We start from the raw sequence: 7,589 nt of genomic DNA, 5'->3' as shown, positions 1-7,589 counted from the left end.
TTGGGGAGAGCAGGGTTGTAAGTAAGCAGTATGTCATCTGTCGGAAGCTATTCGCATTGCCATTCCTAATGGTGATGCAGAAGCATTACAGCCATCAGTTCACCATCCTGGTAAACAAATGCTTTGCCGAAGGTTGTTTCTTTCAATTCAAACACCTCAAGTCCAAATATAGCTAAGGTCAAAGTGGAACTACAATCACGTAAATGACGGCTTGAAACCTGGGTGCTCACTTAATAGCTGACAAACAATGCCCCCGCCTAAGTATGTTTGTCCAAATGTGTACGGTATAACGTATGAATTCCGTCTGTATGCATATCGTCTATAGGCATTTACGCATGTCCACATACACAAATGCGCGCGTATATGGTGTCGTTTGTAATTGATTTTCAATGTCAAATAGATTTCGTAGAAACGATTTTTTAATTCATCATCCATTGGCAGTGATTACACCAAACAACTAGAAGAACAACAAACATCTACATGAATAAAATTTTGTACATAATGGGTAATTTTTAAGCGCAGTTTTTTTATCTAATAGCAAAGTGAATCAAACGTTCAAAGACGGTCAGAAGTCTGTACGAAAGTCAGCCAATGTATCCAAAGTCTGTCCAAATTCGTAACGAAAAATATGCAAATGGAAATTTAGCCATGAACCTCCTTTTAAGGAACAGGGGCAAACTTCTCGCATATCAATGAGTGCTGTCCGATTCAAGTTTAAGCTCAATGGAAAGGGGCTTCTTTTTTTAAGGCGAATCTAAACGGCGTGCTACAGTGCGACACCTCTTAGGGGAGAAGTTTTTACATGGCAAAGTAAATTTTTATCTGATGTTCTCGCCAGAATTTGAACCCAGGCGTTCAGGGTCATAGGCGCATATGCTAGCCTCTGCACTACGGGAAGTATGTCGAGTGAAATGTGATAATTTTCTCGAAATTTCGCACTGAATTCTGACAGAATCATGGGAAATTCTAATGGGATTCAATGCTGTAAGAATTCTGAAATGAACTCTTATGGAATTCGGATGTACTTTCCAATGTGTCATATCGAATTCAGGTCAAATTTTAATTTTTCTTCTGCGATCTGGATGATCTTGCGGACGTACTTTTGGGAAGTTTCCCGAGATTAGTGAACGGGACGAGATGGCGCATACGTGCTTGCGTGAGTGATAAGCTTTTCACCCCCCACTCTGGTTATATATTCCTCCAGTTTTCTTTCCGAGGTCCGAGGTCTCACATTTTCTTTCTCTTCTCTTTCTTTCTGGGGTATCATAAAAGGCCAAACTGACTTCCGAGTGAACTCCCCCGCCTATGGGGGCAACCCAGTCTAATTTTTTTTTTGATTTTTTACGTTGGTTATTTTTAACTCGACCTTATTTATTCAATGTTGTTGCTTTTAATTCAATTCAAGCTCGTGCTTGAATTATAAACAACAACATTTTTTAAATTACTTTAAAATCTTGTTCCCTCAGTTGAAAGAGGACATATATTTGGTTATTATTGTTGTTTTAAGTCAAGCACATGATTAAAGCCCTTTCAGCGAAATCAAAAAAAAAAAAAACACAAAAATACTTTTAAAGGCAACAAAATTAGTCTTCTTTCTCATAAACTAGCGGTATAAAAAAAAAATTCAAATAGGTTCAGACATTGTTCTAAATAGGTTCATACATTGTTCGGAATAATCGGCAATCTCTCAGAAAGGCGAACAGAAATCTTGACGAATTCGGAAAGATTTTGTCGGAAGAGTTTTGAAGAATTTGTTCAGACATGTCTTGCATCCAGCATATTTGCATCATATATTCAAAAATTTTATTAGAATCGATAAGTTGTCGTTTATTTTTTATAAATACCTTCATGTAAATGTTGCCCACAGCTCCGGTTTAAATACACCTTACGAATGGGTGCAATTTTGTATCACGATAAAACAGTGGATTTCCATAGAGCTGCAGTCGTTGCTCGTTTGTGAATTTCTCCATGATGAAGCAGCAGAGTAAACTGAACATTTTTCAAGTTTACAGATGATGTTTGGACACAATAATTAACCAGTGCTGCCATCCTGAAAAACTTAACTCAAAATTCACCCTTCACATGTGTGTGTACAATAGGATGGGTCAATTTGTAAGTGCCAAAAACACTAGTAAAGCGGTTGTCAAAATCGTATTCTACGTCAAGTTTTAAAATCTTTTGCCCAGGTATCCATGGGTCTAAAAAAAAAGAGCTTCCGTTTTTTAACGACAATAACTTAAAAGTAGTGGTAAACTCGAAGATAGGATGCAGGTACAGCGTTTGTAGGACAAAATGTCATAAAGCTTGGGTGTTCTCAGCCATTTTGCTTTGGCCCCTTAGATATTACCTCCACCGAAGGGGTACATGATGTTATTGTTACAGATAGAGCTTTGAAAAGTGACAGAGGCATTTAAATATCTATTATTTCTTAAGTCCTTGTTATTGAAATTAGGTCGCATTGGGCCAGGTTTCGGTAAAACCCTCAATTTTGGGTACCGCTTACCAAAATGCGCACTTATATAGGCATTTTGGTGCAAGGAAGTTGTCTATAGAAAATTAGGCAAAACCTTTAAAAAATCTATAATAGGGTGATACCTTTATGTGGGATCAATGTGAAGTCGCGAGCCGATATTAAAATTTTTTAACAGGCAAGTTTTCTATGTATTAGGATTCCGGAAATGTCAACTTACAATCAAATCGATTGGAAAAGCCAGAAAATGGTTGCTAGTATCATTTGGAGGATATCATAGAAATTGGCTTTCTAGTCTTAACGTTGTAAAGTCTAGGCTACATCATTCATTTTTAGGAAAAATAATTGGAATGCACGCAAAAAAAAAAAAAAATCGGAAACTTTCGACAATGTAACTTTTGTTATTTCACCCAAATAATACCTTTCATTCTTGTTAAATAACATCTTTATTCGAGGTTTCGTCCGACTTTTCTTCATTTATATGTAATATGGCATTATATTGCTGATATATTCCTTTTAATATTAACATAGATCGTGCATTGCGCAACGAATACCAAATGGAAATTAGCTTTACGCTTTAAGCACTTAACCACTTAACCACGGATATAGTACAATTTTTCTAATTATGAGCAGATCTCACCGAGTAACGTAAATTTGTTTGCGTTTATTCGGACTTGCTTTTCTATGTTATGTTTTTCCGTACGAGAACGCCTAATCCTTTGGGGTTTGCTTTGTTGATTTAATACCTTAATCCAAATTTCAAAATTCGCACAATTCGTAGTTTAAGATATCATGTATTTAAGTTAATTTGTTAACGTGTGTAGTAAACCAATACTTTTGTGAAATCGGAACAGAATTAAATAGATATATCTCCCATGTATACATATATATTGCCCCATTATCATTATCTAGACCCACCGCAAGCACGTTTTCACCAATCTTTCCAAAATTTTGCAGAACGCTTTTCTCGACGACTACCACAATATCTAAGAGTTTGGTCGAAATCGGTTTTAGACACATTTCTTCCTTCGACTTAGAAATTTGCAATAATGTGATCATTTGTCAACCGATCGTCACGTATATTGGCACATATAACTACTAAATTTGATCAAAATCGGTTCAGATTTATTTTTAGCATTCTATACATATATAAATCGCTCTATTTGGACATATGGAGTCGTAGTATTTACATATCCTCGAAATTTGATAAGGATTGTTTTATATCCCATTTGATAACCTCCAACGAAGTTCATCATATTCGGCTCAAAATTAGATATGACTCCCAATTTCCACATATAGGATAGGTGGATAGGGAATTATATAGTCGACATTGCCCGACTTTTGCCTTTCCTTACTTGTTTTTTTTTTAATCTTAAATGATAATATAATAGAGCCTTAACTTTTGCGACTTTTCATATAAAAGACAACAAGGCAAAGGCATTAATAAAAATTTCTACTGAAGGGTTGCTACAGGCACACCCTGCCATTCGTTCTTTTATTCTTTGGTAAAATAATTGGGCTTCATGCGGGCTTGAAAAGTTTTGTTTTGGGATATTTTACGGCGCATATTTCCTTCTTCCTATGTGACATTAAATCCATTTATTGACAAATCGAGGTGAAATTTTAAAACCTTCACAAAACGTCACGTTACGATCTCAGTATTGTTCTGTTTTAGGAAGGTCTCTATTGTTCTTGACCCTAATGTGGTGTGCCTTTGCTGAGAATTGTGTCTTACAAATTGAAAACATCCATTGAAGACCAACCACATCCAAATGGATAGCAAAAACCTGATGGGAGCTCACGTCCCAAACGTTCTTGTTTTTATAATCGCTGTGTCACTTTTTACAAATTCGTCTCCGGTCTGGCAAAGTGATGGATCGATTGATTGCATGACTTATAAACAGTTGTCATTCCAACGCCCTTCCCCCAGTCCCCCAATTAGTGGCAAATAGTTCGTGAAATGTAGTTGATTAATATCTCCTTCGTCTCCTTGAGCGGGAGACAAGCCGCAAGAAACGAAAACACACAAAAAACTAACACTTCGCAATTGGCGAGTGAACTTATGGGGATTTGGAAAAAAAAAAAACAAAAGTAAACCCCACCTCATGCTCATTACCTTGCAAATGTGAATTTGCCAATTTCGGCTGAGATCATTAATAATCGCAAGCATTAATTGAACATAGTGAATTTTTGACAAATCAAAACTTATCAGCCCCCTCCACCTGCCGCTTCAGTGTATGGCCCTGCGCCTGCGGAATGTGTGCGCGATATTCTTTCCCAAGATAAGTCTCGCTTTCAGGCCCACATTTATTTGACCAGCTGATCATCACTTTTTTACTTCGCACTTCATTATGGACGCTTGCATACTGTGCTGATCAGAGTCAATAGTCCCCCCATTCGCGCCGTCTCTCTATCTTCTGACCGCTCTCTTGATCACTCCACCGACTGCGTCATCCTCGACATTCCGGAGTTGCGCAATATTTTGTTAGTGGCCACCACCACATCGCCAACAATTGCGGCTTTTCATTAACAAACGGTTCAACAACGTCACTCTTGTTTTGGCCATTAAGAGCAATGCCAATAACAAAAACAAAAGCAAACAACTAACCAACAGACAGGTATTGGACAAAAGTGAACAAACGTAATTCACCTATAAACAAAATATTAAAAGAAAAAACAAACCAAACCAATAATCAAACAGACCTAACCTGAATTCGATAAGAAACACTTCGGATGGACGAGCAGAAAACGCAGCGCCACCATGATCGCCTGCGGATAGTTGCTGTTCAGCGACTGTTTTTTTTTTTTTTTTGATTCACTCACTCTCACTGATGTCAGTGAATGGTCACAGAGCGGCCCCTATCCCCACTCCCTGGGAGTTGACACAGAAAAACTGTGTCAATATTGAGTGTAGGTAAAAAGTGCAACGCATAAGCATGAATGTTGTATTTGGTCAAATGACACCAGGGAGTAGGGCTGCCAGATTTGCTGATTTTTCAGTATTTTGCAGATTTTTAGCTTCAAAGATGAGAAATTTCTAATTTCTACTCTAAAAATTGGTATTTTTTCTAAATTGAAAAAATTAACGAAAAAAACATTTTTTTTATTTGTATGTAAATATTTTTTTTTTATTTTTATATTCAAAACAGAATGTTCGGACCATCGATCTCCTGATTAAACTTCTTAAGCCCATTACCTCTTTTATACCCGATTTAGCTGAATTTAGTAAAACTTCACAAACATTCAATTGCACTTCAAATCGGAATGGATCGATTTCTCAGTTCATTTGAGCTTATTTAATATGTATTTCTGACCTGATTCTGCAAAACTTTAATATATAGGGTGGTATTAGATCTTGAAACTCATGCCAAATAGGCCTAAATTAGACCATGCTTAGATTAAGCTGCTTTATAGACAGATATCACGCTTGAACTTCTTGATCACATTAATCTATTTTCTACACGATTTTGGCAAAAATTTGGAAGATTGGGTTATAATTTGATTTCGTTGCCATGCAAACTAATCTTACCAATGAACTTTTTGCGCCAAAAGAACGTAGCGACGAAATTAAGGCATTTCAAGATTTTTTTTAATAAGTAAAAGTATGCGTTATATTAAAAGAAAACAATTGCTTGGCCAAAAAGTGCTGATTTTTCGTCAAACTAATCTGGCAGCTCTGCCAGAGAGAAAGAAACTATAGCTCTCTCTCAAAGGCGTTGAATGCGTTGGCTGGCTACCACATAGCACAATTAGTAAAGCCTACTACTGAATTTCCCATAGACCTTCCATTTAGGAACAGGGGATAAAAGACTGTCAGTTAGTAATTTTGGAAAATTAAGATGAATGTTGCAAGGTGATGTTATTAATGAATATTCAATGATGAGGAGAAGGTAGGTTGAAGATTTAGGATGATGGGATCGTTATATACGGGGACTTTAAATGTTTGTTAGAGTGAGCCATCTTCATTTTATTCTTTTGGATGTAAAAAAACAAAAAAAAAATACCAACTATTATGGCGATCGATTGACGTTGGATATAATGCTTTGTAACTCGTGCAGAGGTTTGCATGCCCCCCCCTAGCGAGAACATCACAACATTTTAGAGATGGTTATCTCCTCCTAATGTTGGCGCCATTTGTGAGGTACTATGCCATGTATAGAAGGCATGTTAAAACTTCTCCACTAAAAGGTGTCGCGCCCTGGACGTTGTTCGGACTCGGCTATAAAATAAAGGAGGTCATTTTACATTGAGCTTAACCTTGAATCAGATAGGAATCCTTGTTGGAATGTTCATTTACAAATTTTCATTTTGTGCACGAAATCGGTATACAAAAGTTACATTTACGTGGAACGGATATAGTGTACAGAAATGGGCGTCTCGGCGGACATCGACAAAAACAGAGTGTGGGTTTTTTTATCTCTCCTAAAAGATATTTTTTTTATACAATATATAATTTTTTTTATTATAAATTCAAAGTGTACATTTTTAAAATTTCGCCTTAAGTCCAAAAATTCTGGTATGTCCAACGACAAAAATCACTGGCTGACAGTTTCAAAGAAACAAAAATAATTTCAATGGCACTTTCGTTGTTTGGTAACATTTACGCGATAAAGAAATATGCATCCCAGAGAAAGTATTTAAATGTGCGAGAACAACAACTCCCATAGGTAATTTTTTGTTTTATTTAAGCATAACAAATACACAGATCATAATACAAAACCATATTGGGTTCTGCGAAAATGGAAGGCTTTTAATATAATTGTATATTATAACATCGAAGTAAATATAAGAGTTCTGCTTATAATTGTGTATCATAACATCGAAATAAATATAAGAGTTCTGCTTATAATTCCTAAAAATTTGAGTTTGAATTATGTTATAACATTAAATTGAGCTTGGCATCCTTTTCAATATACGCAATCCATTTTAAACGTTTGACGTTTAGTTAATTTATAAGTAAAAAAACCAGTTGAAACCCCGAATAACATTTTAAATATCTAGAATCTAGAATAAAAGGTATTGTCATTATAAAAAAATTTTACATTTGTCACAAATTCTTTTTATCGAAAAGTGGCATGCACTTTTATCGTAAACAAAATGCATAGGTTTTCAGAAAAGA

The sequence above is a fragment of the Stomoxys calcitrans genome, chromosome 5, assembly GCF_963082655.1.
Source record: "Stomoxys calcitrans chromosome 5, idStoCalc2.1, whole genome shotgun sequence".
NCBI lineage: Eukaryota > Metazoa > Arthropoda > Insecta > Diptera > Muscidae > Stomoxys > Stomoxys calcitrans.
This window is presented reverse-complemented; position numbering follows the sequence as displayed.